Source organism: Pan paniscus, chromosome 20 (assembly GCF_029289425.2).
Source record: "Pan paniscus chromosome 20, NHGRI_mPanPan1-v2.0_pri, whole genome shotgun sequence".
Taxonomy (NCBI): Eukaryota; Metazoa; Chordata; class Mammalia; order Primates; family Hominidae; genus Pan; species Pan paniscus.
The window spans coordinates 43,916,425-43,941,431 of record NC_073269.2 but is presented as its reverse complement, the minus strand read 5'-3'; the positions used below and the strand labels follow the sequence as shown (position 1 = coordinate 43,941,431).

General features: G+C 43.2%; 1 protein-coding gene and 1 pseudogene across 1 annotated transcript in view; one reads left to right on the top strand and one right to left on the bottom strand.

Moving 5' to 3' along the window:
* The window catches only part of ZNF573 (zinc finger protein 573), an 88,321-nt gene that overhangs the window by 3,429 nt on the left and 59,885 nt on the right, over positions 1-25,007 (top strand). The window lies entirely within an intron of this gene.
* On the bottom strand, positions 20,924-23,763 carry LOC129394681 (IST1 homolog; annotated as a pseudogene).

Here is a 25,007-nt window from a genome sequence, read left to right as displayed (position 1 = left end):
TGGCACTCCAGCCTGGGCAACAGAGTGAAACTCCATCTCAAAAAAAAAAAAGAGTTGGAAAGTGTTTTGCCCACCTCTTTTCCCTTGTGGTGACAGAGTCTTGCCCTATGGTTCTGGAGGTGTCTGACACATGACACCTGAAAACTGGACAGATGAGATTGCCAGCAGCTTATTAATCACATAAAAATGCATATCCCAAAGAAAGAAAGTTACCACATCTGCAGGAAGATTGCACTTGGAAGTAGACTACCTCAGCAGGGGCTGTGAGAGGCAGGTTTTATAATAGTAAGAGGATGAGGTGCCCCCTGGTTTCCATGGGAGAATGAGATTATCTTGCTTCATTGGTTTCATGGGCTGGCAGGGAGGTGAACTCCATTAGCTTGAGGACCAGGTGGGATATAGCTGGTCTGGCCTTCGAAGGAACTAACTGGCTGGGAGCCTTTCTTGCTGGGTAGGGGGCATATCTGATGAGAGCAGGGAAACTCATGGTTAGGCCTTTGGGACCCGGTGAGGCTCAAAGGTGTTAAGATAACAGATGAAATTTTAGGTCTTACAATATAAGAGAAAAACAGGACCTGACAAGAAATCCTTGTTCTTTAGTAATTTCCTTATAAAAATTAATAATATCTGAGAAAAATTGGAAATAAACATAAAGGAGAGACATCATCCATAATACCTTTGTACAGTAAAAACCAATGTGAATATTTTGGCTGGGTGTGGTGGCTCACACCTATAATCCCAGCACTTTGGGAGGCTGAGGCAGGTGGATCACTTGAGGTCAGGAGTTCAAGACCAGCCTGGCCAACATGGCAAAACCCTGTCTCTACTAAAAATACAAAAATTAGCTGGACGTGGTGGTAGGTGCCTGTAGTCCCAGCTACTCAGAAGGCTGAGGCAGGAGAACAACTTGAACCCGGGAGGCAGAGGTTGCGGTGAGCCGAGATTGCGCCATTGCACTCCAGCCTGGGAATGGGCAACAAGAGTGAAACTCCGTCTCAAAAAAACAACAACAGAAAAAGTGCCAGGTGGCACCACGGGCGTGGTGGCTCACGCCTGTATTCCCAGCACTTTGGGTGGCCGAGGTGGTGGATCACGAGGTCAGGAGATGGAGACCATCCTGGCTAACACAGTGAAACCCCATCTCTACTAAAAATACAAAAAAGTTAGCTGGGTGTGGTGGGAGGCGCCTGTAGTCCCAGCTACTTGGGAGGCTGAGGCAGGAGAATCGCTTGAACTTGGGAGGCAGAGGTTGCAGTGAGCCGAGATGGCGCCACTGCACTCCAGCCTGGGTGATAGAGCAAGACTCCGTCTCAAAAAAAAAAAAAAAGTAGGAGTCTCCGGCTGCCCCCACTTTCTTTGTTCTGACCAAGAAACAGAATGCTTTGACCACTATGACCTGACCAGCTGCATGTTTTCAGCTCGAGCCTAAACCCAAACCAGGGCCTTGCACATTCCTAAGAACTGATTTAGTTTTAGGTTGTTGTCTGATGCACTGAAAGATTAACCATGTTGCTAAACACGTATACTAGATCCTGGGCCAAATATTTTAACTGTCATGTAAACTCCATGACCCAATCCCTTCATTAAGGACATTACATGGGTGGCACATCTCTCTTCTCGTTATCCCTCTCAGGCCGCGGCCCTGTATATTTAAATTCCCCTAGTAAACACTTTGCACTGATTGCCCGGACTTTCAGTGCTTCTGTCTTTAGGATCCCAGCTGGCTCCATCTTGGGATGGAATTCCTTCTGAGAACTTCCCTGCTGCCACTTTTGGGGTGACTCCAGCCCTGCTTAGGACAGAACAGATGTCATGAACTCTATGAGCTCTGTGACAATCAACCCGATTATTCTGAATTTGAACGGCATAAAATTTTCAAATTCTGGAAATATATTTTGTCATTATTTCTATTTTTATTTTTCTGAGACAAGGTCTTGCTTGGTCACTCAGGCTGGATGGAGTTCAGTGGCACGGTCACGGCTCACTGCAGTCTCTATCTCCTGGGCTCAATCAGTCCTCCCACCTCAGCCTCCTGAGTAGCTGGGATCATAAGCATGCACCACCACATCTGGCTAATTTTTTCATTTTTTGTAGAGACAGGGTCTCACTACATTGCCTCGGCTGGTATTGAACCCCTGAGCTCAAGCAGTCCTCCCACCTTGGCCTCACAAAGTGGCAGGATTACAGATGTCAGTCACCCTGCCCAGCTGGAAATTTATTATTTTAAACCTCCCTTCCTCGGTGATTCTTCTTGCATATGTTTCTTTGTTAGTCTAGGTTAAAATCAATATGATTAACAATGTTGAGACAGACACAGTGGCTCATGCCTGTAATCCCAGCACTTTGGGAGGCCAAGGCAGATGGATCACTGGAGCTCAGGAGTTCAAGACCACCCAGGGCAACATGGTAAAACCTCGTCTCTACTAAAAATACAAAAAAATTAACCGGGTATGGTGGCATGCACCTGTAGTCCCAGCTACTTGGGAGGCTAAGGCAGGAGAATCACTTGAGCCCCAGAGGCACAGGTTGCAGTGAGCCGAAATCATGCCACTGCACTCCAGCTTGGGCTACAGAGTGAGATTCCATCTAAAAAAAACAAAAAACAAAACAAAACAAAAAAATATTGTATTTGTTGTCATATAGCAGAGCCGAAGTAATTAATGTGTTGCTGTTAGATTTTTGTTTTAAATGTTTGGTTATCAAAAATATATTTTGAACATCATTGTACATGCATTTTATGTATTTTTACTAATGCAGTCATAGGCTATAATGTTTCAATGAACAACAGATCACATATATGGCAGTGGTCCCATAAGATTATAATGGACCTGAAAAATTCCTGTTGCCTAGTGATGTGGTAGCTGTTATAACATCGTAGCACAATGCATTCATCACATTTGTGGTGATGCTGGTGTAAAACATACTGTGCTGCCAGTTCTATAAAAGTATATAGTTACTTTGATGATATGTACTGTACATATATAATACTTTGATAATAAATAACTATGTTACTGGCTTATGTGTTTACTATACTCTTTATCATTATTTTAGAGTGTAGTCCTGCAATTGACAAGAAAAAGTTAAGTGTAAAATAGCCTCAGGCATGTCCTTCAGGAGGGATTCCAGAGGCATTGTTATAGACGATGACAGCTCTGTGTGTGTTATTGCCACTGAAGACCTTCCATGGGACGCGATGTGGAGCTGGAAGTCAGTGATATCGATGATCCTGACACAGTCCTAGGATAAGCTGTGTGTTTGTGTCTCAGCTTTTACCAAAAAAGTTCAAAAAGCAAAAAAAGATTTAAAAATAGAAAAAGGTATATGAATAAGGACTTAAAAGAAAATATTTTTATACAGCTGTATAATGTGTGTTTTAAGCTGTCTTATTACAAAAGTCAAAAAGTAAAAATTAAGTTGCAAGTTATAGTAGGCTAAGATTGTTATTGGAGAAAAACATTATTGTATAAATTTAGTGTAGCCCAAGTGTACAGTGTTTACATGAAGTCTGCAGTAGTGTATAGAAATATTTTAGGTCTTCACGTTCACTCACCACTGAATGGCTCACTTAGAGCAACTTCCAGTCCTGTAAGCTTCATTCATGATAAGTGCCCTACATAGGTGTACCATTTTTTATCTTTTATACTATCTTTTTTTTTTTTTTTTCTCTTGAGACAGAGTCTCACTCTGTTGCCCAGGCTGGAGTGCAGGGGCACGATCTCGGCCCACTGCAGCCTCTGCCTCCCGGGCTCAAGTGACCCTCCCACCTCAGCCTCCTGAGTAGCTGGGACCATGGGCGCCTGCCACCAGGCCTGGTTAATTTTTCTGTTTTTTTGTAGAAATGGGGTTTTGCCATGTCACCTAGGCTGGTCCTGAACTCCCGCACTCAAGCAACCCCCCTGCCTCAGCTTCCCAAAGTACTGGGATTACAGGCATGAGCCACCACACCCAGGCTGTGTTTTTCTGTTTTGTTTCTTGAGATGGGATCTCATTACGTTGCCCAGCCTGAACTTGAACTCCTGGCTCAAGCAATCCTCCAGAGTGGCTGGGATTGCAGGTGTGCACCAGCACACTCGGCTATATACTATATTTCTACTGATCCTTTTCTCTGTTTAGATATGTTTAGATACACAAATACCATTGTGTTACAGTTGGCTACAGTATTCACTACAGTAACATGCCGTATAGGTTTGTAGCCTAGGAGCAATAGGCTATACCATGTAGCCTGGATGTGTGTGTAATCGGCTATACCAAAGGTTTAAGTACATTCTGTGATGTCTGCACAGTGACAAAATTGCCTAACCACGCATTTCTCAGAGTGTATCCCTGTTGCTAAGTGAGGCGTAATTGCATTTCCTTAAGCGAATTCCTAGAAGTATAATTTGCCTACAGGTATAAGTGCTTATAGTGTAACAGACCTTGCAATCATAGCATTTGAGGTGGTAGACTAAAATGACATAGTTGCTAAGGTGTCTTATATTCTAGTAAAATAAACTCTGACTAGGAATCAATGTATTAAGGACCACTATCCAGATTCAGGTGATGTGACAGAAATCTTAGAGGAGGTTCAGCTATGAGGAAACTGAAGGAAACACAAGTAATTCAGCAAAAACAATCCAAATTTATTGTTTTTCTGTAAGATCAAGTAGAGATGGTTTTATTTTTTATTTTTTATTTTTTTATTTTTATTTTATTTTTATTTTTTGAGATGGAGTCTTGCTCTGTTGCCCAGGCTGGAGTGCAGTGACGCAATCTCGGCTCACTGCAAGCTCCGCTCCCCAGGGTTCACGCCATTTTCCTGCCTCAGCCTCCCGAGTAGCTGTGACTACAGGCGCCTGCCACCTCACCCGGCTAATTTTTTGTATTTTTAGTGGAGACGGGGTTTCACCGTGTTAGCCAGGATGGTCTCGATCTCCTGACCTCGTGATCCGCCCGCCTCGGCCTCCCAAAGTGCTGGGATTACAGGCGTGAGCCACCGCGCCCAGCCAAGATGGTTTTAAAAAGTGAACGCTCTGCTTTTGAGAGTGTAGGTTTCCGGTTAAAACACACACACAAAAGTTTACATACATATATTTCAAGTAAGGCATGGCAACTGACCAAAAATTATGATATATTTAACCAAAATACCCCAAGATCAAAACAAAAAGATAAACACTGTTAATATATGGGTGTATGATATTCTAGACTTTTTCAGTCTAGTTATATATAATGGCCTGAATCCTATATTGAAATATGTGTATGTTTTACAAATAATATCATGTTCTACATGTGGCTTGTAACCTGATTTTTTTCAAAAATAATATTTCTGAAATATTTTTTATATCCTCAAGATTTTTCCCTATCTATCATTTATTACATGGGTACTTTAGTAATCAGGTTCTCTGGAATAAGAATGCCCAAAACTGCCTGACTGTGCAGGAAAGGGTTACCTCAGCAGGCCTGTGGTGTTCAACCCTTATACATTCCAATGAAAAGCCTGTGTTCAGGAGGACTGGCCCTTCACTGGCCCCTGGGAGATAATCTCTGAGTACTTGGACTATCGTGCTTCCTATGCTGTATCACTGTCACCACAAAGTTTATGCAAAAAATGTGACTTATGATGAATGGCTATTTTGTGTGCCCAAGGCCCATGCTATATAAGCTTGACTTCTGGAAGGCTGGAGACTGAGTAAATTTAGGAGTTAAGTTCAGTCACCCAGGCACCATGGACACCAACATTCAGACGAGATTCCCTGTTTGGCACTACTTTGCACATGCTGGCACACACCATGGTGGGAAGAATTAAGTGCTGTTGCCATGCAATTCTAATGGAAGGGGAAAACTGGAAGCTTGTGCCTCGTCTCTCCTGGACTTTGTCCAGTGCCTTCTCCCATTGTTCATTGTTGCCTGCATCCTTCGCCTTGAGTTTGAGTATGGCAGCTCTTCTGGATCCCAGGAGTCCTTCCAGCAAATCATTGAGCCTGAGTGGTCCTGGAGACCAGTGGCACACCTTTGTTCAAGATAATGGTTCACTTCTCAATCAATAAAAATGTACTTGTAGACGCATTCATTGCTTTTCACTGGTGGGAACAAAACTGTTTGAAACGGTACTATTTTGTTTACTAATCACTAGGCTCTAATTCTTCTGTTGTATTAACTGTTGCTTTGTATTGGCTTAGGGTTTATTTTGCTATCTTTATAACTTTGTGTATTGAATGCTTATTCATTGTTTTATCAAGTTTATCAATGCCAGCTCATTAACAGGTATTGAATGAGTTCTGGGGATAGAGTGGTGAACACAAATTCTGGCCTTTACTCTTCGTTTCCTGTGTGCATTGAAGGGTATTAAATTCCCAAAAAGGTCTGGCAGTATCCCCATGTTCTAATATACAGGCCTTTAATTATTATTACTTTCTGAAGAGGCCCTGATTTCCATTTTTAATTCCATATTTAATTAAGGATTTACACAAGATTATAGATTTCTAAAAGGATGTGACACAATATCCCTGAGATTAATAACTGTAAAATGGCTCTTTATAATGGGGCTGTATTCTGGAGAGATCAAGCAATCACCACTATAACCAAGTGATGACACTTAGCATCCTTAGTCCTGGAAAAAATCAAACATTATAGGCTTTTTAGTGTGCACATCATCTGTGACATATTCTTGCTGAAAATTCTTAATCATAACCTAGTAAACCTCTTGGTTTAACTTTAAATATACTAGAACTATGAGGACTAAGATAAAGAAAAATAAGACTTCACAATGAAACAATTTTTAAAATCCACAGTTGGGTGTGATGGCTCATGCCTGTAATCCACTTTGGGAGGCTGAGGTGGGAAGATCCCCTGAGCCCAGTAGTTCCAGACCAGCATGGGCAACATAGAGAGACCCTGTCTCCACAAAAAAATAAAGTTAACCAGGTATAGTGGCACACACCTGTGGTCCCAGTTATTTGGGAGGCTGAGGTGGGAGGATTGCTTAAGTCCAGGAGGTCAAGGCTGCAGTTAGCTGTGATTGCACCATGGCGCTCCATCCTGGGTGACAGAGCGAGACCCTGTCTCAAACGAAAAAACAAAACCACACACACACAAAACAACCCAGAATGTTCAGCATTCTATTAGACAACTTTCCTGTGGTCTTCAAAAAGCCAAACTCATGAAAAAAAAAAAAACAGTAGAGATATTGTTCTAAATGAGTTGGCAAATGTTCTCTAGAAAGGTCATGATATTATATACAGTAGGTTTTGTGACCATTGCAAATGGTCTCATTGCAATGACATCTCTGACATGGTAGTAAGAAGAAAACATGTAAACAAGTGAATGTGGTAGTGTTGCAATAAAACTACAAAATCCACTGGCAGGTTGCAATTAGCCTGTAGGCCATAGTTTTCCAGCCACTATTCTAAATTAAAAGTGAGTAACGCTTTATCATAAAGGCATAAACTAGAGCAAATACCAGTTTGAAAATGACCAAAAAGATATAACTTGGATAAATTTTCAAAATTTGAATACAGGTTAGGCATTAGAATATGAAATTATTATTATTATTATTTTTGAGACAGAGTCTCGCTCTGTTGCCCAGGCTGGAGTGCAGTGGCGCGATCTCGGCTTGCTGGGAGCTCCGCCTCCCGGGTTCACGCCATTCTCCTGCCTCAGCCTCCCAAGTAGCTGGGACTACAGGCGCCCGCCGCCATGCCCAGCTAATTTTTTGTATTTTTAGTAGAGACGGGGTTTCACCGTGTTAGCCAGGATGGTCTCTATCTCCTGACCTCGTGATCTGCCCGCCTTGGCATCCCAAAGTGCTGGGATTACAGGCTTGAGCCACCGCACCCAGCCAAAATTATTATTTTTCTTATGTAATTAGAAATCTGTCTCTTGGCCGGGCACGGTGGCTCATACCTGTAATCCCAGCACTTTGGGAGGCCGAGGCAGGTGGATCACCTAAAGTCGGGAGTTCAAGACCAGCCTGACCAACATGGCAAAACCCCGTCTCTACTAAAAATACAAATTTAGCCAGGCATGGTGGCTCATGCCTGTAATCTCAGCTACTCAGGAGGCTGAGGCAGGAGAATCGCTTGAACCCGGGAGGCGGAGGTTGCCGTGAGCCGAGATCGTGCCATTGCACTCCAGCCTGGGCAACAAGAGCAAAACTCTGCCTAAAAAAAAAAACAAAAAAAAGAAATCTGTCTCTTTGGGGGATTCATTTTGATATATTTAAAAGTGAAGCATCATGATGTTTACAACTGTCCAATGATGCAGCAAAATATACAAAACAGAAAGGTCATATGACATAATATTAACATATATTTGCTGTACTGTTTTTCAGCTTTTCTTTATGTTTCTAATTTTTCATAAATTTGGGGGAAATGGCAAAATAGATATCCTTTGGCTAATTTCTAATCAATTTTGAAATGTGGAAGTGGAATGTAAATCATTGGCTAATTTAACATTTTTTTACACTTTCTAAAAGTATAAATATAAATTTCATTCAAGGATTAAGTGTTTGATTCACCTTAAGACCTCAGAATGAAGATGCTCTCAGGTTTTTTACATTCTATTAGAGTAGTTCAGAAAGAAAAAATTCACATTAAAAAAGGGGTAAGCAGTTACATGAAATGTTCCTAAATTCATTAGACCCATAAGAGTTCCATTTCAAAACATAAATGGTATTAGAAACAGTCGCTAATGTTTATCGAACATGAACTATTATGGCAAAAACTTTCCCATGTTTTCCACATAAATGAACTGATTTAGTTCTAACAGCCACTATAATGTAGATATTATTAGTATTGCCATATACGAATGAGAAAAAACAAGGAGTGGAAAGACAATTAGAATGGTTAAGATCGTACAAAGGCTAAACGCTTTCCTACGTCTGTCTGTTACATTAGCAGAGGTTTTCTGTGATATGAATTTACTCAAGTTTAATAATGATTTGTGCTGGAAAGCTTTTATACATAAAACAAATAAACAAGGTTTTGTGTGTTCTCTTAATATTCCTTTAGTATAAATATTCTGAGAATCCATAAATAGTGTTGGGAAAGGCCGTCATGCAGTCTTTCAGCCCTCACATGGCCACATAAGACTGAGCCTTGGGCCTGGAACACTTCCCTACTATGAGATTCAAAAGCCCTCATAGCCTGTGCTGGGATTATTGACTTGTGTGGGACTGTATTTCCCTGTTTTGGACTTATTGTATACTCTTTTGTTCTGCTTAAGCACATCTGTCAGTGGCCTTGAAGCACATTCCCAGCATTATGTATTTCAGACCCCAGGGGGGGAAGGGATGAAGTCCTGTCACTGCAGCACAAAGTGGGGTGTGTGCAGTTGCTAGTGTCTTCCATATCAGCTGCACAGTGGAACTGCCGGCTAGGGGGACTGACACATTGCAAGCGACACGATCTTATGCACTCTTTCTCCTCTCTAGCTTTAAGTAAATGCTGAACCACTTGAGCCTGGTGTGCTTGTAGTCTGTCTTCCACAACCTCAAACCATGTACCAGTCTCTTCCCTGGGTGGCACTTACCTGCCTTTTTAACCTTGGCTGCACAGTCTGGCCACACAGTGAACAGTGAAACATAGAGGAATGCCACAAAATACTTTATTTTATAAAATACAACATAAATACTCTGAACACTTGAGTCATAAATTAAAAACTTCAAACATTTATATTCCAAAAGAGTTCATACCAGTATAGATTATTTTATGTCCTGTAAAAACTGATCCATGCATAAAAGCCTTCTCACATTTTCTTCCTTCAACTGTTTCTCAGTGGTATAATTCATTCATATACTGTACATTGTCTATTATATGTATATGCCATAAAGTATTTCACTGGTATGAATTCTCTGATATACTTTAAGGATTGAACTAAGCCTAAAGGACTTCCCACATTTGTCACATTCAAAGGGTTTCTCACCAGTATGCATGCTCTGATGTACTTTGAGACTTGAACTGAGCCTAAAGGACTTCCCACATTTGTTATATTGAAAGGGTCTCTCACCACTGTGAATACTCTCATGCTGACTCAGTCGTCCATACACACTAAAAGCCTTCCCACACTCCTTACATTCATAGGGTTTCTCACCAGTATGAAATCTATGATGTATAGTAAGTTGATGGTTACTCCTAAAAGCTTTCCCACACTCTTTACATTCACGGGGTTTCTCACCAGTATGAATTCCTTCACGTCTAACAAGATGTGACATGTGACTAAAGGCCTTCCCACATTCTTTACATTTGTAGGGTTTTTCACCAGTATGAATTCTGTCATGTTGTGCCAGGTTTGAGGCTTGACTGAAGGCCTTCCCACATTCCTTACATTCATAGGGTTTCTAACCAGTATGAATTCTCTGATGTTTCCTAAGTCTTCCAACTTCACTAAAGGCCTTCCCACATTCATGACACACATAGGATTTCTCACCGGTATGAACTCTTCCATGTTGAGCAAGGTTTGTGGCACGACTGAAGGCCTTCCCACATTCTTCACATTCATAGGGTTTCTCACCAGTATGAATTCTCTGATGTACTCTAAGGTCTGTAAGACGACTAAAGGTTGTCCCACAGTCTTCACATTGATAGGGTTTCTCACCAGTGTGAATTCTTTTGTCGATTCTAAGGTCTGTATGATGACTTCCCATATTCCTGGCAATCACAGGCCTTCCCACATTCCTGGCAATCACAGGGTTTCTCACCAGTGTGAATTACTTGATGTACTCTAAGGTCTGTATGACGACCAAAGGCCTTTCCACATTCCTTACATTCATAGGGTTTCTCTCCATATAGAATTCTCTGATGGAGAGTAAGAAATGAATGTTTTCTATAAATGTACATGTTCCTGTAGTTGATTATTTCATACCTCGAATCCAAATCTAAAAGAAATAAGAAAAACACTTTGTTTCCTTGACCAGAAAAAGTAAATGTTGTATGGTAGAATTAAGAGAAAATTGATAATCTCATCTATTAGATATGATATAAAGAACTCTAAAATACAGTTATATGGACAGAGGGTTTTAGAAGATGGCAGAGCAGGAAGCACTAGGAATGTGTCATCCCACCTAGACAACAATTGTACTGGCAGAATCTACCTGATGTGACCATTTTGGAACCTGAATATATTCAAAGCTTGTAACTTCCAGGGAAAGGCATGGATGGCAAACTGTGGTTAATTTCTGCTAATTTCAGCTCCAGGCAGCAACTCATCCCCCAGCCATGGGGCAAGCAGCCATGCATATCTTGCAGCTTAAGGGAGCCAGGGTGGGCAGCAAGGAACCTGTCCTCCAAAACTTGGGTATCTGATTTCTCATTGCTATTTCTGATCTTGGCAGTGCAGACAGATTAGCAGTCTGCCATTGCTGCACCCTTCTGCTCCAGTATGCCAAGCCCCTCTTGCTCCAGCTGAAGCTACTTCCAGGTGATTTAAAGGTCCAATTCCCTTCTTTCCTCTTTGTTTTTCTCTTTTTTCCCTTCTGGGGGCCAGACATTCAAACTCTAGGATGGGGTCCCCAACCCATAGTACTGGTCTGTGGCCTGTTGGGAACTGGATCACACAGCAGGAGGTGAGCAGTGGGCGAGCAAGTGAAGCTTCATCTGTATTTCCAGCTGCTCTCCATTGTTCACATGACCGCCTGAGCTCTGCTTCCTGTCTGATCAGTGGTGGCATTAGATTCTCATAGGAGCATGAACCCTACTGTGAACTGTGCATGTGGGGGGTCTAGGTTATGCACTCCTTATGAGAATCTAATGCCTGATGATCTGTCACTGTTTCCCATCACCCCCAGATGGGACCATCTAGTTATGGGAAAACAAGCTCAGGGTGCCCACTGATTCTACATTATGGTGAGTTTAATAATTATTTCATTATATATTACTATGTAATAATAATAGAAATAAAGTACACAATAAATGTGACACACTTGACTCATCCTGATATCACCCCACCCCCTCCCCGGGCCCATGGAAAAACTATCTTCCAAAAACCAGTCCCTGGTGCCAAAAAGACTGGGGACTACTGATCTAGGAGATTTTATTAAAAACCAGACACACCAGGGAATTTAGAGAGTCACGGTGCATGCCCAGAAAAGGATGCAGGCTTCAAGAAGATCTGAGAAGACTTTAAGCTTACATCTCTGGGTAATCCATGACACAGGGAGCCTACAATGATCAAAAAACAAAAAAAATCACAAACACCAAAAAAGGAAGAACCCGATTTCCAGAGTTCCTATATTATTGGAGTCAAATATCTAGCTTTCAACAACAACAACAATCACAAGGCACACAAATAAATAAGAAAGGCTCATTCAAAGTACAAAAACAGAAAGTGTCCCTGAGGAAGGGACACCATCAAGCAGACCAGCATATGCTCTGTAGAAATTTCAGTAGGAAAAGAGAAAGGACCAGAGAGATTATTTCAAAAATTAATGCCTAAAACTTCCCAAATTTGATGAAAGATATGAATGTAAACATCCAAGATGCTTAATGAACTCCAATTAAGATGAACTCAAAGACATCCATTCCAAGACACATCAAACTGTTGAAAGCCAAGGCAGAGAGATTCCTGAAAGCAGCAAGAGAGAAGAAACCAACTCATCACATTCAAGGGATCCTCAATAAGATGATCAGTAGATTTCTCATAAAAAAACTTTGGGCCACACAGCATTGGTGGGGACATGGCTGGTTTGGAGCAGGAGCAGCTTGGCAGGCTGGCTTGACAGGGCGGCTGGAGCTGCAGCCTCTGGGTACAGGGTCTTAGAGCACGTCTCCTGCAGATAAGGGAGGCCTACTATATAACGTTTCTTTCTTTTTTCTTTAATTATAAAGCATTCTCCTTTTGAAATATAACAATTTGCCACAAATATCACTTCAGGTATAAAGATATTAAGATACCTTTATAGTAGATAAAAAGTTAACTCATTCTTTGTTAAGAGTTATCTTCCATTATGTAAGCATTTAAGATATTAAAGTACTTTTGCAACCAAAAATAATGCTTCTGTAAATATTCTTTTACTTCTATCTTTATGAGATTTTACTTCTGCTGAAACAGATTGCACGAGGAAACAAACGTATGCGTATATAATGTAATATATATGTATATATTTAATATGTGTATATACAATTTAATATATACACATACATACAATAACATATACAATTTTTTGTTGTTGTTTTTTGAGATGGAGTTTCGCTCTGTCTCCCAGGCTGAAGTGCAGTGGCGCTATCTCAGCTCACTGCAACCCCCGCCTCTCGGGTTCATGCGATTCTCCTGCCTCAGCCTCCCGAGTAGCTGGGATTACAGGCATCTGCCACCATGTCCAGCTAACTTTGTCTTTTTAGTGGAGATGGGTTTTCACCATGTTGGCCAGGCTGGTCGCGAACTCCTGACCTCAAGTGATTCACCCACCTTGGCCTCCAAAAGTGCTAGAATTACAGGCGTGAGCCACCGTGCCGAGCCTAACATATACAATTTAATTTATACAAAAAAAATAACAGGTTGGGCGCAGTGGCTCACTCCTGTATTCCTAGCACTTTGGGGAGCTGAGGTGGGGGATTCCTTGAACCCAGGAGTTTGAGACCAGCCTGGGCAACACGATGAAACCCCCTCTGTACAAAAAACACAAAAATTAGCTGGGTGTGGTGGCACGTGCCTGTGGACCCAGCTACTCAGGATACTGAGGTGGGGGGATAGCTGGAGCCTGGGAGGTCAAGGCTGCAGTGAGTTGTGATCACGCCAGTGCACTCCAGCTCAGGTGACAGAGTGAGACTCTGTCTCAGACAAAAACAAAAACAAACCAAATAAAATGTCTATGCACTACACACTTGATTTCTTTCCGGAGGTTTATATAACACTATACTTTCACCAGCAATATATGAGACTACTCATTTCTTACATACTCACTATCACTTGTGTGCAGTCAAGGAAACTTAGTAGGCCTGAATTGTCCAAACCCCGCACACTCCAAAGAAAGGTTTGACTCTAGCCCAGCTCCTGGAAAATAACCTCTAACTCCTTGGAATATCCTGCCTATATAGTCCATGTTAACAATGTGATTTATTGTGGGGACCCTGGACCATGCAGTGTCAGCTTGACCTTGGGAAGGGTGGAGACAGAGAAACTAAGGTCATCCAAATGGGTGCTCTTGTCCATGTGACCAACCTCCAGTAAAACCCTCAACACCAAGGCTCAGGTAAGCTTTTTGTTGGGGAGTATTTTCTGTACTTTCTGCCACGTATCGCTGGGTGAATTAAGCACTGTCCACATGATGCCGCTGGGAGAGGACAACTGGAAGCTTGCGCTTGGTCTCTCCTCAACTCTGCCCTATGCACCTTTTTCTGCTGCTGATTTTAATCTGTACCTTTTTGTTGTAATAAACTATAACCATGAGTATAACAGCTTGACTCAGTTTTGTGAGTTCTTCTAATTAATCACTGAACCTTTGGGACCCCAGAACACAACTTTGTTTCTTCTTTAATTGAATTTTACATGTTATGTAAGAAACCTATGTGCATAATTGAAAAATCACACACTAAGAAAGAGCTTTCCATGCAGTCTACTCCCCCACCTTATTTCTCCAGTGCTCCCAGGTCTACTCCCTGAATAATCAAATGTTTAAATTTTCTAAACTATTTCTAATCTATATATCTGAGTGATTATCTCTGTGTTATATAATAGGTAGATCCTGCTCCTTCTCAATATATCAACTTGATATATTACCTGATGACTTCCTGTTCTCACAGGTGATGACTTGGCTGACACTCACCCCAGTGCCTGGACCACTTTCCAAATACGGTACTCTCACTCTTTTTTTTCTTTCTTTCCTTCCTTTCCTTCTTCCTTTCCTTTCCTTTCCTTTCTTTTTCTTTCTCTCTCTCTCTCTTTCTTCCTTTCGACGGAATCTTGCTCTGTCACCGAGGCTAGAGTGCGATCTTGGCTCACTGCAACCTCCACCTCCCGGGTTCAAGTGATTCTCCTGCCTCAGCCTCCCGAGTAGCTGGGATTACGGGTGCCTGCCACCATGCCCGCTAATTTTTGTATTTTTAGTAGAGATGGGGTTTCACCATCTTGGCCGGGCTGGTCTTGAACTCCTGGCCTCGTGATCCACCCACCTCGGCCTCCCAAAGTGCTGGGATTACATTCATTAACCACCATGCCTGGCCACTCTATTTTCAATGGCTCTGTTGGTTACATTTCACAACGTTCAGCAATTAGACTTATACCTCATTTATTTATTTATTTTTAATTTTTTCTATTTTTAGGTTTAACGGATACATGGGCAGGCTTGTTACATGGGTAAATTGCACATCACTGGGGTTTGGTGTACAAATGATATCATCACCCAGGTAGTGACCACAGTACCCAATAGTTTTTTGATCCATAGCCTCATGCCACCCTCCCCACTCAAGCAGGCCTCAGTGTCTGTTGTTCCCATCTCTGTGTCCATGTGTACTCAATGTTTAGCTCCCACTTATAAGTGAGAACATAGGGTATTTGGTTTCCTGATGCTGCATTAATTCGTTTAGGATAATGGCCTCCAGCTGCATTCATGTTGCTGCAAAGGACATGGTTTATTTTTTTTACGCCTGTGTAGTATTCCGTGGTGTATATGTACCACATTTTCTTTATTCAGTCCACTGCTGATGGGCATCACATATGCAGCTTCAAACTATACTACAAGGCTACAGTAACCAAAACAGCATGGTACTAGTACAAAAACAGACACATAGACCAAAGGAACAGGTTAGAGAACCCAGAAATAAAGCCACACACCTACAACCATCTGATCTTCGACAAAGTCAACAAAAATGAGCAATGGGGAAAGGACTCCCTATTCAATAAATGGTGCTGGGATAACTGGCTAGCCATATGCAGAAGATTCAAGCTGGGCCCCTTACCTTTCACCGTATACAAAAATTAACTCAAAATGGATTAAAGATTTAAATACAAGACATCAAACTATAAAAATCCTGGAAGACAACCTAGGAAATACTCTTCTCAACATGGGCCTTGGCAAGGAATTTTTGGCTGAGTTTCCAAAAAAGCAGCAAAGACAAAAATAGACAAGTGATACCTAGTTAAACTAAAAGCTTTAACACAACAAGACAAACTACCAACAGAGCAAACAGACAACCTACAGAATGGGAGAAGATACTCACGAACTATGTATCCAACAAAGGCCTAATATCCACAATCTACAGAGAACATAAACAAATGGAACTTAAATGTAAACAGAACTCTTACTACGTAGCAAGTTCTATATGCATAAGCCTGTCTTTATTCTTTTTTTTTTTTTTTTTTTTTTTTTTTTTTTGAGACGGAGTCTCAATCTGTGGCCCAGGCTACAGCACAGTGGCACGATCTAGGCTCACTGCAACCTCCATCTCCCAGGTTCAAATGATTCTCCTTCTGCCCTAGCCTTCCAAGTAGTAGGGATTATAGGCGTGCACCTTCATGCACGGCTAATTTTTGTATTTTTAGTACAGATAGGGTTTCACTATGTTGGCCAAGCTGATCTTGAACTCCTGACCTCAGGTGATCCACCCGCCTCGGCCTCCCAAAGTGCTGGGATTACAGGCATGAGCCACCATGCCCAGCCTCTTTGTTCTTATTTGGTTGGCCTTTGTTTATTTATACAAAGAGCAATAACTGATATTCCCCATAAATCGTGGCTTTGAAAATGGTCACAGGAACTTATGACACTTGGAAGAACTTTGCATTTATGTTAGTGGAGTAGTGGCAGTATATGGGGCAGGAACATTTTGTTGTAGATGATGATGCTAAATTTAATTGTGGAAGAAGGGTGTATGTTAATGATGAGATGTCAAAAGATACAAGATAAGGGCCGGGCGCAATGGCTCATGCCTGTAATCCCAGCACTTTGGGAGGCCGAGGCGGGCGGATCATGAGTTCAGGAGTTCGAGACCAGCCTGACCAACATGGTGAAACCCCGTCTCCACTACAGATACAATGATTAGCTGGGCGTGGTGGAGCACACCTGTAATCCAAGCTGCTCGAGAGGCTGAGGCAGGAGAATCGCTTGAACCTGGGAGGCAGAAGTTGCAGTGAGCCGAGATCATGCCATGGAACTCCAGAATGGGCGACAGAGCAAGACTCTATCTCAAAAAACAAAACAAAAAGATACAAGATAGGAGGCATTTATTCTGTTTTTCTGGCCACTCAGTACCTTTTGAACATTTTTAACTTTTTTTTCTGAGACGGGCTCACTCTGTTGCCCAGGCTTGAGTGCAGTGGTGCTGTCGCAGCTCACTGCAGCCTGAGACTCCTGGGCTCAAGTGAGTACAGTCCCACAGTTGCCTGAGAAACTAGTCCCTGAGGCTTGGCAATGCAGGAGCCCTCCGTTCCGGTGCTTGGGTGTGAGGACCCTGAGGCTCTGGCTTGACCTCTCCAGGGTGTTGATGGGATGGTCTCCAGATGCCATGAGTGGCGGAGTTCCGACCAGGATGATGAAACCACAGGCAGAATCCGGGAGAAGCAGCGTGGCATCCCAGCCTCAGGCCTGCCCGGATGGTGTTCGGGTGAGTCTCCCCAAAAGTCATGCCCTCCGTGACCTCGAGGACAGGTCTGCCTGTGTGCCTGTGGGCTGCTCTCTCACCCGAGAGTCGTTCTCCTGGAGAGCGGAACCCCGCAGCCTATATGGGTTCTATAGGCAAGCGCTCCCAAGCCCAGCTAATTTTTGTATTTTTCGTAGAGACAGGGTTTCGCCATGTTGCTCAGGCTGGTCTCAAACTCCTGGGCTCAAGCGATCTACCCACCTCAGCCTCCCAAAGTGCTGGGATTTTACAGACATGAGCCCAGCATAAATTATTAATTCTGAGAGGATATCTTACTTCATAATTTGTGACATCTTGAGTGTTAAATGATGTTTTTAGTATCTAAAAGGCGTAAATATGTAGTTGTTTTTCACCTCAGGTGGTCCCCGGTACTTCCCTATCCTCCTAAGATACACAGATATATGGAAACCCACGTCAAAAGACAAAGTTACAATAAATTGACTTTAGATCTCATGGGCTTTTATTTGGGATTCACAAACGGGGCAGCCTCCATTGTATAAAATAGAATGAGAGCCCTTGCCCAATGCAGTGGGTTTTGTGTAAGGTGGGAACAAATAACAGAACTAGAGAAAAAAGAACTGAGGCCTGGTGATGGACGTCTGTAGTTCCAGCTACTTGGGAGGCTGAGGCGGGAGGAACGCTTGAGCCCGGGAGTTTGAAGCTGCAGTGAGCCATAATCACTCCACTGCATTCTAACCTGGGTGACAGAGTGAGACCCTGTCTTTAAAAAAAAGTTTTTTAAATTAAAAATAAGAAAGGAGTGGTGAACATCAATTATTTAGACTGGAATCTCTTGTTTTCAGGAAAAACAGGTTTTTTTTGAGATTTATCTGCTCCCTTAAAGTTTCAGTTTGATAATGTGGCATTTAGCATGAGTGACTTCATTTTGGTTTGGTGTGGTCTGTTGGAGCCTAGTGCAGAAGCTCAGTCCAAAGCAATACCATACCATAATTTTGGTTTAACAGCAACAATTGAGGTAGATTCCATTTTCGAACTAACAGTTGGAGTCTTTGTGTCTCTATTAATTATCTTCTGCAATGACAAAACTACACACAAATGTTCATACATGAAAATTAGAAACACATACACCAAAATATGTAAAGTGATTTTCTCTGGGCAGGGGGGATTTGGGGTTATTCTTTCTTCTTCATAACTTCCTTAGGTAATGAATTTTTGCAATGAGCCTGCCTTAATTCCATCATTACAAATAGAACATCAATACATTCCAAAGCATTAAACTTTTTAGAAGAGGGTACATTTTTGTCATGAAAAGAAACCTAAGTACTAGGACTAGAATTAAAAAGTATCAACGTGTCATGTAACATGTGTCCTCTTGAATAGCCTTTAGCTGTGCCACTTCTACATAATTAGAAACATTTCACTATTAAGATTCTTCCCTTAATGAACAGGGAAATGGTCTTTGCGCATTAAATGAGAAAAGATACAGAAAACAGACCACATGATTTGGGTACACATTAGATGTTCAATAAATGTGGCCTCTCCCCTTCTATTCTTCTCTGAAAAACCAATTGAATGGTCATATTAGATACAATCCTTGCAAAAGGTTTTGGAAACTTCCATTTTTAAAAAATGGGATTGCATATACAGTTTTTGAGAACTGCGATCTACAACTGTGAATACTGTTTAAGGTTAGATCATAGTCATTTTTCCGTTAATGACAAATTCTTATTATTTTTTGTTTTCCTGATATCTGGTATGCAGCTATTCACAAATTCTTTATAAACATAAATTTTATTATCAGTATAATGTCCAATACCATGGATGTTGTATGATTTTCTTAACCATTCTCATAATCTTGATCATTAGTTTTCTGCAAAACTATTCAAAGGTATAACACTCTGATTCCAGGTCTAAAGCTCAAGTCTAAATAATTTGGAAGATGGAACCCTGGAAAAATGCAAATTAACAAACATGTATATAAAGTTTCAGGGGGATTGTGGTGCCCTGTATGCCCGTAAAAACAGACAATGGACCCAATGACTAAGAATTCCTATTTTGGGACACTTTAATTTCCGGCTCACTTCCTTCATTTGCACTAACACATCACAACTGAGTTCATATTCCTATTGCTTTTGATCTACAGAAATCCAAAATGGAACGATCCAAAAACTCCTCGAAATAGTGTTTCTGTTTCCTCCTCCAAGGCTACAGGTGCATAATTTCATACACATAACCAGAAGGAAGTATGGTAGGTGAAATCTCCAGTCATCCTTCACTGCAGGTTCTTAGAGTCAGAATTCAAGAAGGCCGTGATTCTTTTTTTTTTTTTTCCAGGATCTTTAACTTTATTAGCAGCTACTGAGCTACAGAATACAAACCAACTGAAAACATTAAAGAAAGCCTTCCTGAAACAAGTATGTACAGGTATACTACACAGAAGCAAAAGCTGTATCATCCAATCCCAAAGCCACCCCTGTGGGGAAGGATGACCTTAGCTATGGGCCAAAGGAGTATAAAAGTTATGACATAAGAGTCCCATCCATCCAGGAAAACAGTGGACAACTACAGCCACATTTGCACCAAAAATTTATCTGAGATTAGTTTTAAAGTTTCCATGAATCAAAGTTTTCAAATGAAAACAGGTACCCCTTTTTTCCTGTAGGCTTTCCAGCTCACTACCCAAAAGACTTGAGTACTTCTATTAAGGCAGCTGGAAGCCCACCCTAGACTTCAATGGCAACTTGTCCTTTCTCTGCCAGTAAGGCAATCCAACACAATATGCTACAGGAAAAACAGAATTTCCATGGTGCTGCCCTCTGGTACAAGGGAAACAGCACTCAGAGCAAAAGGCCACAGAGGACTCCCTGAGAATCCAGTACAACTAAGCGAGGCCTTAAACTGTCGAGACAAACTTTGCAACTGGATCCCGGTGGGACAGTGCCCTGCGGCGAGGAGTAGTGTATATGCCAATGAGAGGGCCCAGCTTCCAGGAACCGTTACAATGGCGTCCTGAGTCATTTTCTCTCTCCCACTTGCATTCGAGTGCGAAAACACACACCGTGGCCTTGATTCTCACTCATCACAATCCCCCTGTACAGAGGGGTTTGTTTCTAAGTCTGGAACCTCAACACGAGGCTGGGATGCTTCACGACGTGCTCTCTCCCACTGTCCAGCCATCTTTGGTGGTCTCCCCATAGTGCTTTCCCATCCTCTTATGCTCCTGTGGAGGGACCATGGGACGGGCCAGGAGGAAACCTGGGATCACTCTGACAGAAAAGGGACAAGCACAGCTGCCAGGAGCCAGTTGCTCCAGCCTCAGTCTCCGGTTGTTAGTCTCAGGATCAACAGAGAACTGGAAAGCAGCAGAATCTGGAGGAGCAGGCAGAGAGCCCAGAGGAGGAGTGTTGTACTCAGTGACGGTTAACAGATGAAAAGGAATTTCATGGAGATTCTTTGTTACAAGGAGAAATTGCTCAGTCTCAACTCCCAGAACATGAAAGTTGCCTGGTTTAAGAGACCTATATTTTCTTTTTCAGCTCTTCAGACCTCTGGGAAAGATCATCAAAGTCAATGTCTTCAGATGCTGAGGTGCTGGCACCAGCAAATGCAGTTGGTAGTGTGTCTGGCACAGATGGCAACTCTGGTAGGACAAAGTTGTCATAGTTATCCGCAGGTCAGGAAGGAAGCTTTGCAGAGGCTTCTGGCTTGGGTCCAGGACCAACAATCTGTGCAGAAGAGATATTCTTATCAGCATTAATGTCATCTACAGATTCATATGATGGGGGAGTTGCTGGTATCTGAGATGGATAAATATTGGGAAAGGCCTGATAAGTCCCCATTGGCAGTCCATTGAAATCTGATGGTCCCTTTGCCAGTGGATATGAGAAAGGAGTATTTGCAGATGGCATGGGCATAGGCATGGGCATGGGCATTGGCACCATTCCATCAGGTCCACCAACTGGTGCTGTGAACCCACCACCCCCTCCTCTTCCAGGGCCTCCTTTCATCACATCATCTGTGAATCCAACATCAATAAGATCTGTCTCTACCCCAGAAGGAGCTTCTGCCATGACCACAGAGTCAGGTTCATAGGGTACATTGTAATTCTTCGCAATTTCAATCAGGTATCTCTCCACCAGGATTTTGGATGGGGCTTCCACACTCAGATTGTGCATTAGCCTGTCATTCACAGTTCCAATCTGGTTGGTCCTACATAGCTTGCCATATTACTTGCTATACTTGGCACAGAGCTGATCAGCAACTATTTTCAACTCAGCCACTTCTGACGAGTCGAGGAGCAGCCCAGATCAATGTAGACACAGATTCAGCCAGACCAGAATCTAGTTCCTTCATAGACTGGATAAGGCCAAACCGAGCCAGCAGCAGATCACAGTACAGCTCCAGGATCTCCATGGCCTCCACGAAGTAGTCTTCCCGGATAATGTGCTCCACACGGATCCGAGCTCGTTCATCTTTCCCAGCAGCCAGATAGTCAGCAATCTCCTTCCTTGCTTTCTGGGCCAGTTCTGTTTTTGTTTTTTTTTTTTTTCTCCAATAGTTCAAGGCGATTTATGACTAATCTCAAATTCACTCTTAAGTGCTCAGCTTTAAATCCAGAGCCCAGCATGCTGTGCTGTTCCTCCTAACCAAATCCTGCCGTGAACACAGCAGACACCGACTTCAGAATCAGGGTTCACCATCCACATGATTCTTAAACACGTAAATGAAACTCCAAGAACCGGGAGATGGGGGCGGAGTGTACAACCCTTCCAGGAAGGAATCCTACACAAACCCTGCATGACCAAACTTTACTCAGGCTCTTACACCTTCTCCTGGGCCCATCTGTACACTTCATTATAAAATCCAACAATAACAAAGGCCCCTTCTAAGTCAGTTTAGCAAGAACCCTCTGCCCCCCTATCTTCATCCTCCACCATCCCCCAGGCGATGATGTCTTATCACCCAGGTCTCTCTCTTCAAAAAGAATCCCAACAGGTGCGTTTAGCCAGAATCCTACTTATCCCAGACATTTCCTCTTAGTATTTTGTCATCCAGTGATCCCTAACCTGCTCCTTGACTATAAATTCCTACTCGTTCATGCTGAATTTGGAGTTGAACCCAATCTCTTGTACCCATTGCAAAATCTCACTGCTGTGCTTCCAACACCTATCACGATGATCCTGAATAAAGTCTTCCTTTGCATGCTTTAACGAGTGTTAAAGACTGAATATTTTTTCTTTAAAAGAGTCTATCACACCGTCTTAAGGGAATTCCTGCTCTAAGCTTCCCATCCTATCCGTTTCTTCTCACTGGAAAACTTCATCTAAGGCTCAGTATCTGATTTCGCGCTTAGATCATTTCTCTGTGGCAGTCATACGAGGCTGAGAGGAGACAGGGAAACTGAGACCCTGACCCACGGGTCAGTGACACCACAGAGTTATAGCAAAGCACGCTTTCAAAGGACACTTACTCTATGTCCCGGTCACACAACACATTCACGCACCCTTCTCAGTCTCCACGTCACAAAGGAGACGTTCTCCACCTGTCTCCCTAGAGATGAGCCCCTTCCTTCGCAGCTCCAGCACCCCAAGGCCTGAGTAGGTGGGAGACAAGTCCGGCCCGCGCCCGAGGCCTCCGCGCTCTGAGTGCCTCCTGCAGCTCCACTCTCACCGCCACGCAGGGTCCCGCGCGGGCTGCGGGCTGGGGCTGCAGAAGCTCCGGCAGCGACCTGCGCCGCCTTCTTCCTCAGGTGGGACCAGGTCACGGGCAGCGCAGAGGTCCAGGAGACGGAGCCAGAGGTACAAGATTTCTCCGTCGCCCGTGGAATATGTAGTCCAAGACGGAACAGTCAGGACCGCAGGCAACCCTGAGAAGTGGAGTCCAGAGTCCTAAAAACCTACAGGAAATACGGATGTGACCACGAGGACCGCGCGCCCCGCCCACAGCGCGAGCCCGGGACACCTCTGGGAGTGGCCACCTGGCCTAGGAGTACGCAAGCGCAGATCAGACAAGTGCTGGGGCCCCCGACCTGAGGCTAAGGGTGGAGTCGCTGCGTTCTCAGCGCCAGTAGGAGGCGAGTCTGGGTGGAACCTGACTCGGGTAAAAGAAAAGGGTTAGGTAAATGGACTCAGGTCCTATAGGAGTGACTTAAGTCCCATCACATTCTTCAATACATTATGTTCTTCACCTTTGGACACGAATACATATGATTAAAAATTTTATTTAAAAACATCCGAAGAAATAAATACTTTCATTATTTTTGTTTTGGAATAGGCTTGTTTGCTTGTTTGTTTGTTTTAGGGACGGAGTCTCACTCTGTTCCACAGGCTGGAGTGCAATGGCGCGATCTCGGCTCACTGCAACCTCTGCCTCCCGAGTTCAAGTGATTCTCGTGCTTCAGCCTTCCAAGTAGCCGGGATTACAGGCATCCGCCACCACACCCGGCTAATTTTTGTATTTTTAGTAGAGATGGGGTTTCACCATGTTGGCCAGGCTGGTCTCAAACTCCTGACCTCAGGTGATCCGCCCACCTCGGCCTCCCAAAGTGCTGGGATTACAGGCGTGAGCCCCCGTGCCCGGCTGGCCTGGAATAGGATTTTTTTTTTTTTTTTTTTGATGGAGTCTCGCTTTGTTGCCCAGGCTGGAGTGCAGTGGCGCGATCTCAGCTCACTGCAACCTCTGCCTCCCGGGTTCTGCCTCCCGGGTTCACGCCATTCTTCTGCCTCAGCCTCCCTAGTAGCTGGGATTACAGGCACCCGCCACCACGCCTGGCTTTTTTTTTTTTTTTTTTTTTTTTTTTGTATTTTTAGTAGAGACAGGGTTTCATCATGTTAGGCAGGATGGTCTCGATCTCCTGACCTCATGATCCGCCCACCTCGGCCTCCCAAAGTGCTAGGATTACAGGCGTGAGCCACCGCACCCGGCCTTCTTCTTCTTCTTCTTCTTTTTTTTTTTTTTTTTTTTTTTTGACACGGAGTCTCGCTCTGTCGCCAGGTTAGGGTGCAGTGGCGTGATCTCGGCTCACTGCAACCTGCGACTCCCTGGTTCAAGCCATTCTCCAGCCTCAGCCTCCCGAGTAGCTGGGACTACAGGCACGCGCCACCACGCCCAGCTAATTTTTGTATTTTTAGTAGAGACGGGGTTTCACCATGTTGACCACGATAGTCTTGATCTCTTGACCTCATCATCCCCTGGCCTCAGCCTCCCAAAATGCGGGTATTGTAGGCGTGAGCCACAGCCCCCGGCCTGGAATAGGCTTCCTAAACGTAACAAAGGGAAAACATATTTTTTAAAATTTAGAACCTTGATATGGTAATTATTTATCTTGGTAGATATCTATAAACATTCCATATATCTGAATGGTAAAAAAAAAAAAAAAAAAAAAAGTTTAAACAAAACAAAACGAAAAAAACCTTTTTACTTCCCAGGCTGAAGTGCAGTGGCGCGATCTCAGCTCATGCAACCTCCGCCTCCTGGGCTCAAGGGATTCTCCTGCCTCAGCCT